Below are 22,353 nucleotides of genomic sequence, written 5' to 3'. Positions count from 1 at the left end.
TTGTAAACCCAACTGCATGACCTCCTAGTCACTGCCTGTCTGTACAGACCTCCAGGTCTTCTATGGTTGGTATTGAGATTAAAGGCATGTGTCTCCAATGCTGGCTGTATCCTTGAACACACAGAGATCTACCTAGCTCTGCCTACCAAGTGCTGGGATTAAAGGCGTGCACCACCACCGCCCAGCTTTCCTGTGGCTTGCTAATAGCTCTGACCCCTGGGCAACTTTATTTATTAACATACAAATAACATTTTAGTACAAATAAAATATCACCATAATTACTTATTAAAAATTTCAGCCCATTTAATCTGAAATAATTAGTTTTAACCAATCATCAACTATCTAGTATAAAATCCAAGAATAATATTGAGCAATGCAACTAATAGACATGATAATGGACATTAAAAAGCATAACATGAAAATAACAGATTTTAAGATTTGAGTGTGTAATTATTTCTATTATTTTTATATGTTGTATTTTATATTAGATGTCATTTCACCTTAAAAATCCTAATAATCTATTTTAAGTTTGAAAATGAATTATATCAGTATTAAATTATACTCAATTATCAATGCTAATTCAAAGTATAATATATTGCAAAATTTACTATAAATACATGCATTCATCCATATGCTTTAAAAGATATGTAAAAATGGCACACTTCTATGTTTGAAATTAGGAATCTCTGAATGATTTAGCATGAAATTTGTTGTGCTAAATACCCAGAAAAGAGGAGACCTTGAAATTGACTTGACATGTTAATATCATAGTTTATATTGGGTCACATTACAATTAAATGAGGATTTTATTGTAACTAGACATGGTGCATTTGCCTTCTGAAACGACTGTTATTTTAAACAATTAAATGGGAATGTTATTATTCTATGAAATAGAATAATATTTGGAAGTTTGGAAGCTGCTAAATTTTCTGAAATTTACATATGTCCAAATTTAGACAGCCTTAGGTCTTTAGTATTCATAGTATGTAGTATAAATATAAGAAAAAACTAGTGGGCAATCAAGAAGATAATCAATATTTAAACCATAGAATTTTAACTGTCTTTGAAATTATAAATAATATATTTAGTTTATGATCTCATTTCCTAAATAAGTGTTGAAAAAAGCTTACTTTCAAACAGAAACATTTGACCAATGATATTATTTACTTGATTCCATTTTTAACAATGAAGAACATGTGCAGTATTCTCTCAAATACAACCAAAAGTTTGTATCTTCTCTGTCAAAATTTAATCAATATTTTAAGCTAGATGTACTATTTTGGTGGAGTGGACTAAATTAAACACAAGTATTAATATTTTTTCATTAGTTAGGAAACAATTATTGGTTACAGTTGGCATCATGAGAAAGGTTACAGCTATTAAAACAATTCCTTTGCTCATAATTAGAAGCATGTAAACAATGTTGACAGGTTTAATGCCTTTTTACTTGATTATAATGGGCTTATCCTTAAGAACAAAGTGAAAATCAAAAAAACAGAATTTTGTTTAGGTCACAAATTGATTTACACATGGTTTTGATGATGAGCCAAAAGTCCAATCTTAACTTTTCTTTTTAATTCTCCCCAACCCTTTAAATATCTTTAAAATTTGTTTACATTTGTCCACAGGGGAAAAAATTGACCTTTTCCTTAAAGTCTGTATTGATTTTGGCTCCTTCTTATAAGTGCCTGATTGTAGTAATACATATTTTTTTGAGACAGGGTTTCTCTGTGTAGCTTTGCGGCTTTTCTGGAACTCACTTGGTAGCCCAGGCTGGCCTCGAACTGACAGAGGTCCACCTGGCTTTGCCTCCCGAGTGCTGGGATTAAAGGCATGTGCCACCATTGCCCAGCTTGTAGTAATACATTTAAAACTGAATACTTTCTAGGCCAAACAAAAGTGTTTTAAATGAATAGTAGCTGGATAGTTTTGTCTTCACAAAGTCTTTTAATAGGTATTTCACTATTAAGGAAACTATATGATATAAGAGTTACAATGTTGCCTTTGCAGAAGAGTCTGGAATAATGAGAAACATACACTTGACTGTTAAAAGTACTTTCAGTGTAAGAAAAATCAAGTTATTGAAAGTTCCGACTATCCTTGTTATACATCTCTATATATACATATATGGATATATAATATTATATGTATTTTATATCATGTGTATATAAACCATTATAGAGTTTTCTATATAAATTATATATGTTAACATATATTAATGGTTATGTGACATATATAACATTATAACATCAATAATACATATTAATGTTTACCTTGAATTAGTGGATATTTTTCACAAAGTACATACAATAATTTCTAGGACTGCTATCATATTATTAATTACAATGTTTTAAAATGAGTTTATAAAAGATATTATCTGTCTTGTTTTCTCTTTAACCTTTACATTTTATTCAAAATATTTCAACCTCTTTCATGAACAAAGTATCATCTATTTTAATTTTTAGGCAACCGTGCACAACATTATACATATGTTGACTCCCTTATTTATTTTTATTTTATGTCTGTTGCATATTAAAATACTTGTATTTTTTGAGAATTCCTTACAATGTGGTTTGGTCACATTAACTTTCTCCTTAAACATTTCCTATATTTAACTGTTGAGTTTATCTAAATTGTTCTATTAGCAATAGACACACAACAGTCAGATATTAGGGTGAAAACCTGATAGATCAAGGAAGCAGAGCAGAAGGGATTGGTTGACCTCCCATTTCTCACCAGAGACCCAGGAAGTGTGGGTATGCCAAGTACATGTCAGGCTGCAAATGCAAGGATGATGCTATGAGGATGTGAGCAGGTGCTACCCTTGCCCAACTTCTATATAGTGACTGGCTTTTTCCTCTGATCCCCAGGCAAATTTTACTTGGAGACACAGTATATTGTCTCCCAGTGATAATACATCACCACACAGGTGGTTCTTCTTTCATAAGACAGAGATTCTTTTATTTTCTTGGAAAGACAAAAAACAAAGCCCTGACCTAAACCTGACTTTGTGCTGTGGATATCGTTCTGTATAAATAAAACACTGATTGGTCAGTGGCCAGGCAGGAAGTATAGGGAAGGCAAGGAGAGAAGAGATTTCTGGAAAGTGGAAGGCTGAGTGAGGGAGACAATGCCAGCCACTGCCATGACAAGCAGCATGTGAAGATGCTGGTAGGCCACAAGCCATGTGGCAAGGTATAGATTTATAGAAATGGGTTAATTTAAGATATAAGAACAGTTAGCAAGAAGCCTGCCATGGCCATGCAGTTTATAAATAATCTAAGTGTCTGTGTGTTTATTTTATAAGTGGGCTGTCAGACTCCCAGGGCTTGGCGAGAACTAGAGAGAAAACTCCAGTTACGCTTTGGGAAAATTGTTTTTGGGCAGGTGGTATCTTTTTTAAGGCAAAATTTTTTTGGCAACAGAAAAAGCACTATCTTTTAACAATAAAAAGTTTTTCATACTTAATCAAATTAAAGGCATTTGTTAGTCATAAGTTAGTTTCAAATGAATGACCAAGCTGTTTGATGAACTACTACCTCTCCTAATCAAGAGGTCTCTCTTGTTTGAATCTATTCTTTAACAATCCTGTTCGTATCCATAATTTTTTTTCTCCTGTGGTAACAAAAGCAAAACCTCTTCCCCAATGTAACACATGCCCTGATTTCCATTCTGAAGTCAACGTATTCATAAAATATAGAGGCTGATTTAATTCAATAGTTTTCTGTATTATCCAAAGTCTCTTCTAAGCTGCCATTTCTTTCTCATTAGCATTTAAAAAATTAAAGCTAATAAAGCACTGTGCAATCTGTCTCTGGGGGTCTTATTTCTTTCTGTTTATTAAGCATATCTTTGAAAGTATGATTAGATGTTTCTAAACTGTTTGCCCTGAAGGATTTTTTTTGGTATTCCTGTACTATGCTTTATGAATTAATATGCAAAAAATTATTTCATTTTACTAGAGACATACACTGCAGCATTGTCAGTCTTAATTTCTACACGTATTTCCAAATATTCATAACTTCTCAAATATGTGTAATCACAGAATAAGTATTTTCAGAACTTACAGCAGTTGCTCCTTGAAATCCTGAATACATATGTATGGTATGGTACACATACTTTAATTTTCTATACTCTGCAATGTGAAACATATCCATTTTCCAAATGTCATTCCTTTGGTTACCTTTTGGGTTATTTGCTGCAGGTAATGGGGTTGGTTTATACAAAGAACAATTAAAACATTTCCTCTTAATTTCCTTGGCTTGTTGCCAAGTGATAGGAAAATCATTCTTCAAACCTTTGCTGTTAATATGTTGTTTCTTATGAAACTGTGAGATTTCTAGGACATTTGCTTCCAACAGTTTATTAATTTCATCATTACATTGTGCTGAAGGGCCCAGGAGACTCATATGGGATCTAATATATCTTATATTTAAAGGTTGATTTCTATTTCTGATTACTTATTGTAGCTGAATATATATCAAAATTAATTCTGAATCATCTGGAATAAGTTCAGTAGTTTAAAATTGTAAAACAACCCTTTCTTCATATTGGAGTAAGTAACTATTTTAAAATATTTACGAAAATCTAGGAATACCACAAAAATAGTATATGATTCTGATTTTTTAACTGAATCATGAGGGCTTTGAGACACAACATATTTTTCCTGACTTATATTCTGCCTTTTCTGAATTATTTGTGTCAGTATAGAATATAGGGGCTCCAGAAATTGGTTTTCCTCATACAATGTAAGGGAGGATCCAATTAGTTATTTTTTAAAACTGAAGCCTCTTGCTTTGTGGATATTTATTGCTATTTTCTCCAAAGATGTTACTACAAACTGTTTGCCAATGTTTACTTTTTGCCCAACTTCAGCATTAGTATAAGATACCACCATTTCTGCTGAGTCTATTCCTGCTAATTGACAAAGTCTGAATTTTTCTTTCATAAGAAATTCAATTTGTATCCCCTTGATCTCCTTAAGTTGTCTTATTGCTCTAGCTAAAACTTCAAGTGCTATATTGAATAAGTATGGGGCGAGTCAACAGCCTTGTCTTGTTCCTGATTTTAGTGGAATCATTTTGAGTTCTCTCCATTTAATTTGGTGTTGGCTGTTGGCTTGCTGTAAATTGCCTTTATTATGTTTAGGTGTGTTCCCTGTATTCCTGATCTCTCTAGAACCTTTATCATGAAGGGGTGTTGGATTTTTGTCAAAGGCTTTTTCAGCATCTAATGAGATGATCATGTGTTTTTTTTTTTCTTTCAGTTTGTTTATATAATGTATTACATTGACAGATTTTCATATGTTGAACGATCCTTGCATCCCTGGGATGAAGCTTACTTGGTCATGGTGGATAATTTTCTTGATGTGTTCCTGGCTTCAGTTAGCCAGAATTTTATTGAGTATTTTTGAATCAATGTTCCTGAGGGAGATCATGATGGGAGAACGTGCAGAGATAATTGGCCACACTAGTGGAAACCCATGAACTGTGGACTGATGGCTATTGAGCCCCCATGGGACTGGACTAGGCCATCTGGATACAGAAGACAGTTGTTTGGCTTTAACTGTTTGGCGGGCGGGGGGGGCACCCAGGCAGAGGGATCAGAATCTGTCCCTGCTCTATGGGCAGGCTTCTGGAATCTGGTGCCTGTGGTGTGACACCTTGCACAGCCTTGGTACAGTGGGAAGGGGCTTGTACCTCCTTAGGCTCCATGTGCTGGGCTCTGCTGACTCCCCTTGGGAGACCTCGATGTGGGGGAAGTGGGCATGCAGGGTGGCTTGGGAAAAAAGGTTAGAGTGGGAGGAGGGAGGAGGGGGGATCTGTGGATAGTATTTGGAGTGAGTAGAAAATTTCCTAATAAGAAAAATGAAAGAAACATAAAAGAAATTAAAAAACCTTTTCAACATAGGTTTTTAATTTTTTAACTCTGTTTTTGGGGTAAAAAATATACATTCTAAGATATTATCTTCTCTTTGCATAAGAATTGCTGTAGGATAATGAGTAGCGGGTAGCATGACTAGGAAAGAATCAAGGTCTGGATCCAAGAAATCCACATGTGCTTCCTGAAATTTCTTTTTTTTTTTTTTTTTAACCAAAGTCAATTCTCCCTCAGCTTCAGCTGACAATTTTCTTGGACTATTTAAGTCCTTCTCACCTTGTAGAGTTTGAAATCAATTACATAGTTCTAAAAACATGGGTTTTTAATCTAATTATGGACCATAGCCATTTTATATCTCCTAGCAATTTTTGAAAATCTTTAAGAGTTTGTAATTTATCTCTCCTGATTTGGACTTTCTATGATTGAATTTTTGTAATCTATCTTATATCCTAGGTAATTAATAGTAGCTCCTCTTTGTATTTTTATAGGAGCAATTTATAATCCTCAATAGGGCAAAATTCCCTTTATTCCATCTAGCATTTTTTTAATAAGGTATCTTCCTCTAAAATGTCTAGTAAGATATTTTCCCTATAATAGTAAATTATAGATTTAGGAAACTGTTTATGAATTATTTCTTTTTTTTTTTTTTTTTTTTTTGTTTTTTGTTTTTTCGAGACAGGGTTTCTCTGTGTTTTGTGCTTCTGGTCATTGTGCCAGGCTGGCTCGAACTCACAGAGATCACCTGCTCTGCTGATGCTGGATTAAGGCTGTGCCACCGCGCAATTATGAACTATTTCTAATGGCTCTTTCACAAAATATTAATCCAAGGTGGAGTTGTTTAACAGTTTTTGTGGCAAGAACCTCAACTGCTATCTTCTAACAGATTGTGAATTATTATAAGTGGGAACCATGAAACAAATTTGTCTCTCTCCTGTTCCTGCAATTATGGTAAAAAAAAAAAAAAAAAAAAAAAAAAAGTTTTTAAATCAATCATTATAATGGACCATCTTTTATGCAAGACAGGAAAATTCCAGATTGTAAAGAGTTCATTGCCTGAATCACCTTATTTTTGGCTCTTAAATCTCTTAATAGTCTCCATTTTCCAAATTTCTTTTTAATGACAAATATAGGAGAATTCCAAGAACCGATTGGTTTTCCAATATGTTGATCATTTAGCTGCTCCTGTATCTGCTGTTCTAGTGCTTGCAATTTTTCCTATCTCAGAGGCCATTTTTCCACCTGCACAGGATTTTCAGTTAACCATTTTAAAAGTAGGGCTGTTGGTACCTTTTATAGACCAACAGCTATTTCTCCCTGATTATGTACAAACTGAACACTTAGTGACTATTCTTGATAATACCTTTTAATATTTTTCCTCAGAGCATTTTTTATTTTATGGTTTGTTTCTGAGAATGAAGGTATGCTAATCTGTGTTTTGCATTGATGTATCAAATCACACCCTCATAAATTCATTGCTATGGTAGCCATAAATAGATTTAATTTTCCTATCTGTCCTTTTCACCCTATACACTCAACCTACCTTGTATTTTGTTTTACCAGAGATAAAGTTCCAATGCATAGAAGCTGAATATTTTCCTGCTGAAGAGGCCAATCTGCTTGCCAACATTTCAGTAAAATTATTGCTATGTCTACCCCTATGTCTATCAAACCTTCAGTTGCCGTATCATTTATTCATATTTTTAGCTCTGATCTTTGATCACTTATATAAGTCTGCCAATATATTTGTTTTATGGTCTTTCCTGAATTTTTTGTTTTATCTACTGAAACTCCTCTGTATTTGATCATACCCAGATGAATTTGGTATTTTACAACAGGCATCACATATTTTAATTGCTTTGTTGGTGAGTTTCTCCAATAATGACAGTGAATGATTGAACTATATTTCATGCTGGGGTCTGAAGGAGTTCCCCTAAGGCATTTTCCAATGGCAAAGGTTTACCTTGCCTTCCCTGGTTGATCTGTACTCATCAGTCCAATGCCAGCCTTTGCCACATCTTCTGCATAGTCCAGAAGGGTGGGATCTTCTGTGTAGATTATCTCTAGAAAAAAAATATTGTTTCTAGGAATACATTGTCACCAATCCATTTTCAGATGACCTTGATTACCACGTTTAAAACATCTGATATTTTTATTTTTCTTAAAATTTTTAGAGAAATTACCTCTGCTCTCAAAGTAGCATCGAAACTGTGAAGTCCAATATCAGCAGTATTTCTATCCCATTAATCTATTGGTGCTTATCTTGCATTTAAAGGTTTAATCACCTTTTTGTCTTCTAAATTAGCATTTTCTAAAGCCAAGTGTTCAATTAACATTTGCTTTTCTCCTGGATCTGATAATATTCTATGTATAGTTCAAGACAATCTTTGTAAAAAAAAAAAATCAAGAATGCTTCTTTTGGGCCTAATATAATTGTAGTAAATGACTTAGACCTCTTTTTTGATTTTTCAACCTTGTCCCAAACATTCAAAGCTGCTAAATGACATAGGGCCAAGGTGAAATCATCAAGTCTGAACTATCTTTGTAAGTCAGCACATTGACCTTCACCAAGAACTAGTCTTGGGTAATGTCAGTACCTCTAGCCATATTTCATTGTTCTATATAGCTTCCTTTTTTTCGATGTCACCATTGTAACTGAGGACCAGCTTCCTATATTGCTGTAGCTAAATATTTTTAGTCTTGCATAATAATTTTGTCCTGAGTTTTCCATGAATTTAACATCTGTTTCTCATAAGGTGAATACAAAACTTATGAAACAATTGCTTCCTTAAATCTCTTCAAATCTATCATTTCTATAGGACTACATTAAACTTCTTCATTACTGTTGGGGTGTCTCTTGTCTGCTGTCATTCTTGTTTAGTAACTGAATAAAGTAAGGTTGATTTTCTGATAGTGTTGTACTGCCCCTCTTCAGTTTCAAAATGCAGTGGTATTGTAGGTTCTGGTCTAAATTCCTCTATCTGTGTCTGAATAGTTTTCTTATTTTCATTATTAGGTCTTTCTGAGTCTTGTATCCTATCAGTCATTTTTTTTTCAAATTTAACACAGTTATTAAATCACTTTTTAAAGGATAAATATGAATGAACAAACTGATAATAAGTATAATCTACATTATGTCAATCCCAGTTAAGTTGGTGTACCTTTCATTTATTTTTTCCATTTTTAAGCCATCCATTGTGGGACTATACAGAGTTTTAACTCCCCACATTGTCCTAATCCCCATTCTTAATGTGTCATGGGTTTCTTTGGACTTCCCAGGTGTGTTACCAAATCTGATGACTTTTCAGTTTTTCCACTGTAGTGACATTTGTGAAGGCAGAGATATTCAGGGCAGCCAGTAGCAACAGCTCTTGGGGCTGTGTGAGGACACAGGGAAGGCTGGGTTGGCATGGTGGGTGCTAGAGTCAATGGCAGAGGTGGCATAGGGGGACATGAGGGTGCCCAAGGGAGTGAGTGCAGGGAAGCCTAGATGACAGAGCCAGTGGCATTCAGTCTGCAGGACCATGTAGAAATGGAATGTCCTGCATGCAAGTGTAAAGGATTGACAGTGGCAGAAGCCCTAGCTTGCATGGGTGTCATATGGGCATCAGTGTAGGGAGCAGAGAAACGGTGACTCTAGTGAAAGAAACACATGACCTATGGTAATGTTGTGGACTACAGAGGTGGTGTGAGAAGCTGCCCAAGCAGTGGCTGCTTTGGTGGGGAGAAGTGTGATGTACCACATGTTGGATGCCAGATTTTGAGTTTATCTAAATTATTCTATTGCCAATAAAAACTCAGGAGCAGATATTGGCATGAAAATCTCATAGATCAAAGAAGCTGAGGAGTGACCAGCTGAACTTCCCTTTCTTACCATCGGCCAAACATGGGACTCTCTCTCCACACATCACAGAGAAAAAAAGAGTGTGAAATTTCTAAGTCCCTTTCTACTCCTTCTCATCCATATCCCTGGATTCTCTGTCTTTAATTCAAGTCAACTTGTTGCTGGCTCTGCTCCCTAATATTCAGCAAACTTTATTAATACAGTCTCACGGTGTCACAGTGTGATCAAATATCCCACAGCTCCCAATAATTACCAAAAATTGTCTACTTTCATTGTCTTAGACTCACCAAGATAATTCTGTGCTCCCCAAATACACTTGGATGTATGGTATTCCACTGCAGCATGATTGACTTACCAGAATCTACACTCAGAGAAAACTGCTTCTCAATCTCCATGCACAAAATATTGGAGCAGTGACATTGCAGCACCGTAGGGCGGAAACTGCATATCCAAGTCTCCTCTCCATACTTAGTTATTGCGTGGCCTGAGCTTCGCACTGATGTCAAAGATGCTGCTCCTAACACTGTGAGTTGTGCTACTGGCCTACAGTATTAAGAGATACTGTTCCCCTGCAGCCATCATCACCTCTCACACTCATAATTTTCCTTCCTCCTCTTTTGCAATTATCCCAATTATTCCTGAGGCCTAATGGGAGGAGATTCAGAATATCCATTCATGAAATATCAGTGCAGCTCTCAACCTCATTTGATGAGTTTTTACTTTCACTGTATGGTGATTTACACAGAGATACAAAACTGAACATGATGCAGAGATTCTGATCTCTGAAACAAAGTCACTCTCTCCCTTTTTTTTTTTTTTTTTTTTTTTTGGTTTTTTGAGACAGGGTTTCGCTGTGTAGCTTTGCGCCTTTCCTGGGACTCAGTTGGTAGCCCAGGGTGGCCTCAAATTCACAGAGATCCGCCTGGCTCTGCCTCCCGAATGCTGGGATTAAAGGCATGCGCCACCACTGCCCGACTAACTCTCTCCCTTTTTATGTGTATGTTTAGTCATGCATAGTTTTTTTTTAATTTGACAAAATATAATATTATTGATTCCAACAACTAGAAGCAGAAATGTGAGCAGTAAATATGAAGATTAAAAAGGATCACTCTCAAACACTAATAAATCATGGTCTATGTGGTGTCTTTGGTGGTATTGGCATCTGGCATTAAAGCTACCAAAGCACCAATGTTGGGAACAAGTGAGCTTGATGTTCATAGACAATATCTGCTACAAACATGTGTGTGTGTGTGTGTGTGTGTGTGTGTGTGTGTGAACAAAACCCTTATTAGTCAATAAAACATTATTGAGCCTCAGGAAGTCAGTCAGAGGACCAGAATGATACAGTACAGATAAAGCTACTAAATACAAAACAGTATTTTTGTAGTTATTTTCATTTTAGAAATAGTTATTCAGCATTTAAAAAAATTGTGGAGTATAATATTACAAAACATAGTTTTAAATTTCTCCTTGAAGAATTTCCTGCAGATTAAGACTCAGTAAATATACATTTTCTATTTCTTGATATTCATAATTCACTAAGAAAAGCTAACAAAATAGGAATGGACTAGAGAGTACAATCATGAGTGTGAAGACTAAGGATATTTAGTCCTTCAGCTCGCTCTCTCTCTCTTTCTCACTCACTCTTTCTCTCTCTCTCTCTCTCTCTCTCTCTCTCTCTCTCTCTCTCTCAGTTTGTCTCAAAAACAATTAAATGTAAAAATACTATAGTAATAGAACAATATTCCTGGATTTAGCTTTAATAATTTTACGTCACTTGGGAAAATGGAAAGTGTATATTGGATTTTTAAAGTCATGAATGTAAATGTAAAATAGGTTTTTTAAATTTTTATTATATTTGGCATAATGCAAAAGGAACTCCACTGGAGATCTCATGTGAAAGTAAAACTAAGGTCATATGGCAGTAGTATTTATAACATTCTGCTATCATTTTCAGGTTTACATTCATAATTTCAGGTTAAGCAAATTTTGATGTCAGATCACCAGTGTTTCTTTACATAAATAAGGATTATTATTATCGTATATTTTAACACTTTATTCATTAAATGCATCACTCAAATGTATACAACAGTATTGCAATAGTCAGTGTTTGTAGCTAGAGTTTTCCTGCCTTGCCCACAGTCAGGACAAATCTTTGTCACCGCCAGTCCCACAGCCGCTCAGACCCAACCAAGTAAACACAGAGACTTATATTGCATACAAACTGTATGGCCGTGGCAGGCTTCTTGCTAACTGTTCTTATAGCTTAAATTAATCCATTTCCATAAATCTATACCTTGCCACGTGGCTGGTGGCTTACCGGCATCCTCATATGCTGCTGGTCATGGTGGCGGCTGCAGTGTCTCTCTGCCTCAGCCTTCTGCTTCCCCGAATTCTCCTCTCTCCTTGTCCCATCTACTTCCTGCCTGGCCACTGGCCAACCAGTGTTTTATTTATTGACCAATCAGAGCAACTTGACATACAGACCGTCCCACAGCACTTCCCCTTTCTTTTTTTTAAAAGGAAGGTTTTAACTTTTACACATCTCCAAAGTCAGCTTGGTATATTTGGGAATTTGGGCGTAGCTTCTCTTACTACTTCCAGCTGGAGGGGGGCGCTGTATCTTATGGGGACACAAAGAAAATTTTAGGATCATGGAGTAGTCTGTGAGGCTGTATCATCTGAGCCAGTTGCCTTGAAACGATTCTGGATGTTGGATCATCTGGCCATGGTGTCATCGGAGACCTTTCAGGTGGTCTTGGTTGGTCAAACCTGATGTATCTTAATCTGGAACAAATCCATAGCCTCTGGCTTTCTGTAGAAACAAAAACAGAGCCTCCTTTCCAAAGCAACATATCCTTACATCCAAATTTTGAAGTCAAGGTACCTTTAAAATATACATTTTGGCATAACTCAACAGCTTTTGCAATCAAATGTTTCTCTTCAGTTACAAATATCAAAGAGAACATAATCCAGATTCTCTGTGTGGTAGCCATCTTTATGTGGCTTATTTTTTATATTACCTTGAGCCTATTGCTTTAAACTGCAGCCTTCTAAGCCTGAAAAGGCGCTGTGGCTGCTGGCTCCTCCCACTTCAGCTTCCCAACATGGCGGTGGTACGTTTTCCGCCAGCTCTGGGAGCCATCGTGGGTCTGTGCTTTTATCCAAGCAGCGTGTAGCCCAGAAACCTCTTGTTGTTTTGTACTAGTAAAGGCTAAATCCACCACGCAGCTTAATGTGCCACTTGCAGAGGCCTCATTCCCGCCATACTGCAGGTCAAGCGCACACGCCAGGAACCTGCCAGTAACTCAAACCGGCAGCTGCTGCTCACTTGAGAGAGACAATTAGGAAGCTGTTTTTAGCTTCATTTTAGAATCTTTTCTCAGGTTTTAGGTGGAAACTTTTGCCCTCTCGTTGGGGCGCCATTTGTAGCTAGAGTTTTCCTGCCTTGCCCACAGTCAGGACAAATCTTTGTCACCCGCCAGTCCCACAGCCGCTCAGACCCAACCAAGTAAACACAGAGACTTATATTGCATACAAACTGTATGGCCATGGCAGGCTTCTTGCTAACTGTTCTTATAGCTTAAATTAATCCATTTCCATAAATCTATACCTTGCCACGTGGCTGGTGGCTTACCGGCATCCTCATATGCTGCTGGTCATGGCGGCGGATGTTGTGTCTCTCTGCCTCAGCCTTCTGCTTCCCAGAATTCTCCTCTCTCCTTGTCCCACCTACTTCCTGCCTGGCCACTGGCCAACCAGTGTTTTATTTATTGACCAATCAGAGCAATTTGACATACAGACCATCCCACAGCAAGTGTTCTCTAAGAACAGAACTGATATAATGAATACAAATAACAAAGGGAATTTATTATATATCAGTTTATAAAATATAGGATGGCTAGTCCAGACAAGGGCTGCCTGCAAAGACAGAGGTTGAGATTCTAGAATCTGCTTGATACACAAGGATAGATCATTCAGAAGTCCAATTCTTGAAGGCCTTAAAGACTATTGAAGAGTCATCAGTCTTTAGTCATCATTGGTAGGCTGAAGAAGCTCATTTCAATGAGGAACTGGAGCCAGCAGCAACAGTGCGAACATACTCACAAGCAAAGAATGAAGGCATGCTGGGAAAAGCAGCTGTTCTCCTAGATTCCTTTCATTCTGAGCCTTAGTTAGAGGACACTGCCCATTCTGGGGACATCTCAACCTCTCAGTTGATCCTCCCAGAAAAGACTCTCACAAACAAAACAAAACCTGTCTCTCTTTCTAGTCATTCTCATTCCCAGCTAAATTCAAAACCAAGATCAACCATTACAGATAGATAACAAATCAACGTTAGGAATAAACACAATTAATTTGTTTTATCTGTTGTGTACAATTTGTTACAAATATTTTTAGGATTTCATGATATATATACAAGCTTTCTGTAGTGGGTAGCCATTCCAGCTTTGACCTGGAAGTTCCAAACCCCATTGAGGCTTCGGTAATGGTCACGCCTACAAGGCAGGGCTGTGAGAGTACACTGAAGACCCAAGATCCGGATGCGTGGGCTCTCTTGATTCCTGGACCCTGGATGCTGGAGGCAGACTGAACAGAGATCTCCAGAGAACACGGCCGGATTGTGCTACACCTTTCCCACACCCTGTAAACTATCTCTTCACTTGTAAGTTACCCCACAAAATAAGCCTCCCTCTTAACTACATGAAGTGGACATAATAATTTCACCAATAGCTTTCTACACTTTGGTGTTTTAAAAATGCAATAGATTTATTTATTTATTTATTTATTTATTTATTTATTTATTTATTTATTTATTTATTTTGAGAATCTCATACACTGTGCTTTGTTCAGGTTAAAAAATCCCTCATTCAGCTCTTCCAAGACACAATTCCTTCATACCTACTCAAATTTGTGCCCTAATGTTTAAAAAAGCATCACTTTTGTTACCCACTCACTTTTGAGTTTGGTACCATCTAATGAAGCATAGTCTAAGTGCTGGAGCTCCATACACTCAAAGAAAAACACTCTCCCTCTTCCAGTTGCTAACAGTTAACAACAACTCTTCAGTTGGGAGTAGAGCTTCACATCCAGTCCTGTATACTGGGATTTTCTCTGGCTTGAGCTTGTTTAGGTCTTATGTGTGTTGTCACAAATACTGTGTATTTATATAAGCCCCTTCCCTGCACTTTGCATAATCCATTTTTAATTAGATTGTTTACTTTCCTGATTTTTTTATATTCATTGTGTATTCTGGATATTAACTTATCAGACAGTTAGCTGGCAAATACACTATATCTCAATGGAATTCCTTCTCATTTTATTGATCATTTCCTTTGCTATAAATACACTTTGAGGTTTTTTTTTCACTTTTTTAAAATTTTATTTTATAATTTAATTTAATTTTACATATCAGCCACTGATTCCCTTGTTCTCCCCCCGGCGCCCCACATCCTCCCCATTCCCATCTCCTCCAGGGCAAAGACTCCACTGAGGATTGAGTTCAACCTGGTAGATTCAGTCTAGGCAGGTCCAGTCCCCTCCTACCAGGCTGAGCCAAGTGTCCCTACATAAGCCCCAGGTTTTAAAAGCCAACTCATGCACTGAGTATAAAACCCAGTCCCACTGCCTGGATGCCTCCCAAACAGATCAAGCTAATCAAATGTCTCATAATTCATGTGTTTCCATTCATTTGGCTATTTGTCCCTGTGCTTTATCCAACCTTAGTCTCAACAATTCTCGATCTTACAAACAATTCTTGCTCTTGCCAAATGGACTCCTGGAGCTCCAACTGGGGCCTGGCCATGGATCTCTACATCCGGTTCCCTCAGTCATTGGATGGGGTTACTTGCATGACAATTAGGGTGTTTGGCCATCCTATCACAAGATTAGATCAGTTCAGGCTTTCTCTCCACCACAGCCAGTAGTCTATTGTGGGGGTATCTTTGTGAATTTCTATGGGCCTCTCTAGCACTTTGCTTCTTCCTACTCTCATGTGGTCTTCATTTGTCATGGTCTTTTATTCCTTATTCCCCCTCTCTGTTCTTTATCCAGCTGGGATCTCCCGCTCCCCTAAGCTCTCTTTCCCTCGACCCTTGCCCTTCATTACACCCACTCACATCCATGTTGTCCATGTGCATCTCATCCATTTCTCTGACATTGGGTGATCCCTGTGTCTTTTTTGGGGTCCTGTTTTCTAGGTAGCCTCCCTGGGGTTGTGAGTAGCAGTCTAGTCATCTTTGTTTTACATCTAGTGTCCTCCTATGAGTGAGTACATACATGTTTGTCTTTCTGAGTCTGGGTTACCTCACTCAGTATGATTTTTTCTAGGTCCATCCATTTGCCTGCAAACCTCATGATGTCATTGTTTTTCTCTGCTGAGTAGTAATACATTGTGTATATGTACCACATTTTATTTATCCATTCTTCAGTGGAAGGACATCTAGGTTGTTTCCAGGTTCTGGCTATTACAAACAATGCTGATATGAACATAGCTGAGCAAGTAACCTAGTTGTATGTTTGAGCATTCCTTGGTTATATGCCCAAGAGTGGTGTAGCTGGATCTTGGGGGAGATTGATTCCCAATTTTCTAAGAAAGCACCATATTGATTTCCAAAGTGGTTATACAAGCTTGCATTCCCACCAGCAGTGGAGGAGAGTTCCCCTAGTTCCACATCCTCTCCAGCATAAAGTATACTCAGTGTTTTTTGATCTTAGCCATTCTGACAGGTGTAAGGTGGTATTTCAGAGTCATTTTGATTTGCATTTCCCTGATGATTAGGGATGTTGAGCAATTCCTTAAATGTCTTTCAGCCATTTGAATTTCCTCTGTTGAGAATTCTGTTTAGTTTTATAGCCCATTTCTTAATTGGACTGTTGGGCATTTTGATGTCTAATTTCTTGAGTTCTTTATATATTCTGGATATCAGTCCTCTGTCAGATGTGGGGTTGATGAAGAACTTTTCCCATTCTGTAGGCTGCCGCTTTGCCTTGTTGACCATATCCTTTGCTCTACAAAAACTTCTCAGTTTCAAGAGGTCCCATTGATTGAATGTTTCTCTCAGTGTCTGTGCTACTGGAGTTATATTTAGGAAGTTATCTCCTATGCCAATGCGTTCAAGACTACTTTCTACTTTCTCTTCTAGCAGGTTCAGAGTAGCTGGATTTATGCTGAGGTCTTTGATCCACTTGGACCTATGTTTTGTGCACATTGACAGATATGGATCTATTTCCAGCCTTCTACACGTTGATATCCAGTTATGCCAACACCATTTGTTGAAGATGCTTTCTTTTTTCCATTGTACACTTTTGGCTTCTTTGTCAAAAATTATATGTTCATAGGTGTGTGGATTAATATTAGGGTCTTCAATTCGATTCCATTGATCCACATTTCGGTTTTTATGCCAGTACCAAGCTGTTTTTATTATTATAGCTCTATAATAGACCTTGAGGTCAGGGATTGTGATGCTTCCAGAGATTGTTTTATTGTACAGGATTCTTTTGGCTATCCTGTTTTTTTTTTTTTTTTTGTTTTTTCCATATGAAGTTGAGTATTATTCTTTCCAGGTCTGTGAAGAATTGTGTTGGTATTTTGATGGGGATTGCATTGAATCTGTAGATTGCTTTTGGTAAGATTGCCATTTTTACTATGTTAGTCCTGCCTATCCATGAGCATGGAAGATCTTTCTATTTTCTGACATCTTCTTCAATTTCTTTTTTCAGGGACTTAAAGTTCTTGCCATATAGGTCCTTCACTTGCTTTATTAGTGTTACCCCAAGGTATTTTATATCATTTGTGGCTATTGTAAAGGGTGATGTATCTCTGATTTCCTTCTCAGCCTGTTTGTCAATTTATATAGGAGGGCTACTAATTTTTTTGAGTTGATCTTGTATCCTGCTATGTTGCTGAAGGTGTTTATAAGCTTTATCAGTTCCTTGGTGGAATCTTTGGCATCACTCAAGTATACTATCATGTCATCTGCAAATAGGGAAAGCTTGACAAAGCTTTGAAGTTTTATGAGGTCTGAGTTTTCAATTATTGCTCTTAGTTCCTGAGTAGCAGTTGTCCTTCTCTCCAATTTACATGATACTGTTAGTTTTACAGACATTCCATAATGTACTTACTCCCAAAAAATCATGTTCTATCATGTAGTTCAGAAAAGCAACTAGAGTTTGATACAAATTTCAAAGTTTCTACCAGATATTCCTTATAATCTATATTCCTGTGAAAATACATTTTTCTCACATAAAACACAGCTGCTCTCATGTGAAGTTTTCCCACCATTGCCTGTCTGCCCGGTTATCCTTTTCATCAACATGATATGACTTAGAAACATCTGAGAGTAATCCTCAATTTAGGAGTTGCTTAGACCTGATTGTCATATCTGATCTTGTCAGAATATCAGTGGAGGATTGCCTTGATTATTAATTGATACTTGAGGGCCTGGTCCATTGTGGGTGGCAGCATCCTTAGGCATTGGATCTTTGTATATATAAGAAGACTAAATATGCATGAGCCTGGAAGTCACCCAGACAATGAGGCCTTCATGGTTCCTATCTTCAGGTGTCTGTCTTGAGTCTTACACTGTCTTTCCTAAATGATGGAACGTGTCTGGAAGTTTAATGCAAGTAAATATTTTTCTCCTCAAGTTGCTTTTGCTCAGAATTTCATCATAGCAACTGAATAAAACAAGGACATTATATTTCTTCTACTGTCTTCTGGTTTCTGGTATTGATGGGAACATCAAGCAAGACTATTCTAGTCTTTCAATAGGTTTTTTTTTTTTCTATTCTACTGGTAACTAAATTTCCTTTCATTTTCTTGAGAACAGTGGTAGTAATATTAGTTTCTCATCTCAAAAGTTTGGAGCTTTTCATCTCACCTACATGTGCCCAAATACACACATAAAGCTTATATTAATTATAAATGCTTGGCTGATGTCTCAAACTTATTACTAACTAGCTCTTATATTTAAATTAACCCATTTCTATTAATTTATGTATTGTCATGTGTCCATGGCTTTATCAGTCCTCTGGCATCTTGCTTCTTGAGTAGCTGGCTAGCATCTCCCTCCAGTTCACTCCTCTTCATTGAGTCCTCAGTTTGATTTTCAGCCTAAACTTATCCTGCCTTACCATTGGCCAAACAGCTTTATTATCAACCAGTGTGAGCAACACACATTCACAGCATACAGAAGGATCGTCCCACAGCACTTATAGAAGGAAATGAGACATTACACAATGTTGGGTTAGATTGTACAACAAGGGTTTAGAGAGATTGTTCTGTGCTTAGGAGTATATACTGATCTTACAGAGGCTCCATATAAGAATATTCACTATCAGGTGTAAACCTAGCTCCAGGGAATCCTTCACCATCTTCAAGACTTTGTGAGGAAATACACTGAGACCTTCCACCATCCAATGCATACATATACACATAGCTAAAAATAAAAATAAAATCCCTAGCTGTGCAGAGACTTTAGCAACATCTAGAGAATGAGATGGCAAAAGTTCATAAAAACATCTTTCTGCTGATGTTCAGCATTATTATAATTTTAATGTTTTGTTCCATTGGTTTGATTTGTTTTTGTCTTTGTTGTTTTTCCTTATTTCCTCCCATGGGGTATTTTTTCCAGTGTTTTTTTTTTTTCTCCCTTTTACTGTTTCTCGGTGATTTAAATCCAATGATTAAGAATTCTCTGTTTAGATCTCTCTCTCTCTCTCTCTCTCTCTCTCTCTCTCTCTCTCTCTCTCTGTGTGTGTGTGTGTGTGTGTGTCTGTGTGTGTGTCTGTGTTATTTGTAGTTTCCTGAGTTCTTTATATGTTTTGCCTATTAGTCCACAATTTAATGGGAAGTTGGTAAAAATATTTCTATTCTGGAAACTTCTACTTTGTCCTAATGACAGTGTCTCTTACATTACAGAAGCTTTTTAGTTTCATGGTGTTCCATTTATTAATTGTTTTTCTAGGTGCCCGTGCTATTGGTGTTCTGTTCAGGATGTTTTCCGTGCCAATGAGTTCAAAGCTATTCTCCATTTACTCTTCCATTGATTTCAGTGTATATAATTTGTTCTTCAGGTTTTTTAACCATATGGAGTTGAGTTTTATGGAGGGTAATAATTATCCATTTGCATTCTTCTACATACAAAAATCCAGTTGGCACCATATGTTGAAGATGCTTTTTTTTTTTCAGGGTGTATTTCTGGTGCCCATATGTGAGTGGATTTCTGTCTAGGTCTGCTATTAGATTCCACTGATCAAAGTGTCTCTTTTCATGCCAATATCATTATAGCTATGTAGTACAACTTGAAATCAGAAATGGTGATACCTTCATACCTCCAAAACTCCTTTTATTATTCAGAATGATTTTATCTCTCCTGGGCTTTATGTTTTTTCATATGAAGCTGAAATTATTTCTGTGACTAAAAGTTCTGTGAATAGTTGTAATTTTGATAGGGATTCCATCGAATCTGTAGATTGCTCTTGGCAGGATGGCCTGCAGATTCATGAGCATGGGAAATCTTTCCATCATCTGATATCTTCTTTAATTTCTTTCTTCAAAAACTTGTTTTTATCATGCAAGTATTTGAAGTCTTTCTTGGTTAGACTTACCCACAGACATTTTGAGGTTATTGGCAAAGTGTTGTTTCCATGATCTCTCAGTCCATTTTGCCATTTTATATAGGAAGGCTTCTGATTTTTGTGATTTTAATTTTGTATACAGCTAGTTTTCTGAAAGTGTTTATCAGCTGTAAGAATTCCCTGGGCTACATATGTATAGTAGCATATCATCTTCAAATAATGATTTCTTCACTGTTTCCTATATAATTTGTATTCCCTTAATCTCCTTTTGTTTTCTTATTGCTCTAGCTATGACTTCAAGTACTATACTGAATAGATATGGAGAGAGTGGACAACCTTTTCTTGTTCTTGATTTTACTGGAATTACTTTGATGTTTCTCTCCATTTAATTTGATGTTTGCTACAGGCCTGTGTAAATTGTCTTCATTATGTTTAGAGGTGTCCCTGATCTCTTTAGGACTTTTATCATGAAGGGTCTTGGATTTTTCTCACAGGCCTTTCAAGAAAATTACCCATTTCTTTTACCAATTATCAATTCATAAAAAATTGGTACAAAATTACCATTTCTTTTAAATTTTCCAATTTTGTGGAATATAGTTTGTAGCTGGAGAATTTTTCCCCAGCTCCCACCAAGTCCAGCCAGTCCAGGAGCCCACTTATAAAATAAACACACAGACTCTTATATTATTTTAACTGTTCGGCCATTAGCTCAGGCCTATCAATGTCTAGCTCTTACTCTTATACTAAGCCCATTTTTGTTAATCTATGTGTTGCCACATGTTCTGTGGCTTTACCTGTTGTCTCTACATGATGTTCCCTGAACAGCAGCTGCTGTCCCTCCCCTCTGTCTTCCTCATATCGTTCTTTATAAATAAAGCACTTATTGGCCAGTGGCCAGACAGGAAGTATAGACAACACAAGGAGAGAGGAGAATTCTGGAAAGTAAAAGGCTGAGTGAGAGAGACACTGCCAGCCGCTACCATGACAAGCAACATGTAAAGATGCCGGTAAGCCACGAGCCACATGGCAAGGTATAGATTTATAGAAATGGGTTAATTTAAGATATAGGAACAGTTAGCAAGAAGCCTGTCACAGCCATACAGTTTGTAAATAATATAAGCATCTGTGTGTTTATTTTATAAGTGGGCTGTCAAACTTCAGGGGCTTGGCTGGACCCAGGGAGAAAACTCCAATTACAATAGATTTTTCAAGTATGTCCATATGATCCTCTGAATTTCCTTGTGTCTATTCTTAAGTTCTCCTTTTTGTTTCTGATTTTGTTAATTAGGAAATTCTCTCTCTGTTTGTCTTTCACTTAGTTTGAGTAAAGATTAGTCTATCTTGTTGATTTTCTCAAATAACCAACTCTTTGTTTCATTGATTCTTAGTACTGTTCTATGTTCCTATTTTATTCATCTCAATACTCAATTGGATTATTTATTTCTGTCTACTCCTCTTGAATTTATTTATTTTTGTTCTAGAACTTTCAGGTGGGCTATTGAGTTGATAGTATGAGATCCTTCTGGATTTTGTATTTTTTTATATACGTTCTTAGGGCTTTGAATTTCCCTTTTATAATTGCATTCATTGTTTTTCTTTTAAAACTTCATATATGCTATGTATTTATGTTCTTTGAATTCTAGAAACCCTTTAATTTCATTCTCTATTTTTGTCTTGACCGATTTTCATTCAGTAAAGAGTTGTTCAATTTCTATGAGTTTGCAAGCTATCTACTGTTTCTGTCCTTGATATCCAGCTTTAATCCATGATGATCTGAACAGATATGGGGAGGCATTCTAATTTTCTTGTATTTGTTGTGACTTACTTTGTTTCTGATTTTTGTGCTCAATTTTGGAGAATGTTCTGTGAGGAACAGACAAAAGGTATATTCTTTTGTGTTTGGGTGAAATGCTCTCTAGCTATCTGTTGGCTCCTTTTGGTTTATGTCTTTTAACTCCAGTATTTCTCTGTTTAGATTTGCATGTATGATCTGTCCTTTGGTGAGAGTGAGGTATTGAAGTCTCCCACTATCAGTGCATGAGTATCAATAA

The sequence above is a fragment of the Peromyscus leucopus genome, chromosome 12 (genome assembly GCF_004664715.2).
Source record: "Peromyscus leucopus breed LL Stock chromosome 12, UCI_PerLeu_2.1, whole genome shotgun sequence".
Taxonomy (NCBI): domain Eukaryota; kingdom Metazoa; phylum Chordata; class Mammalia; order Rodentia; family Cricetidae; genus Peromyscus; species Peromyscus leucopus.
This window is presented reverse-complemented; position numbering follows the sequence as displayed.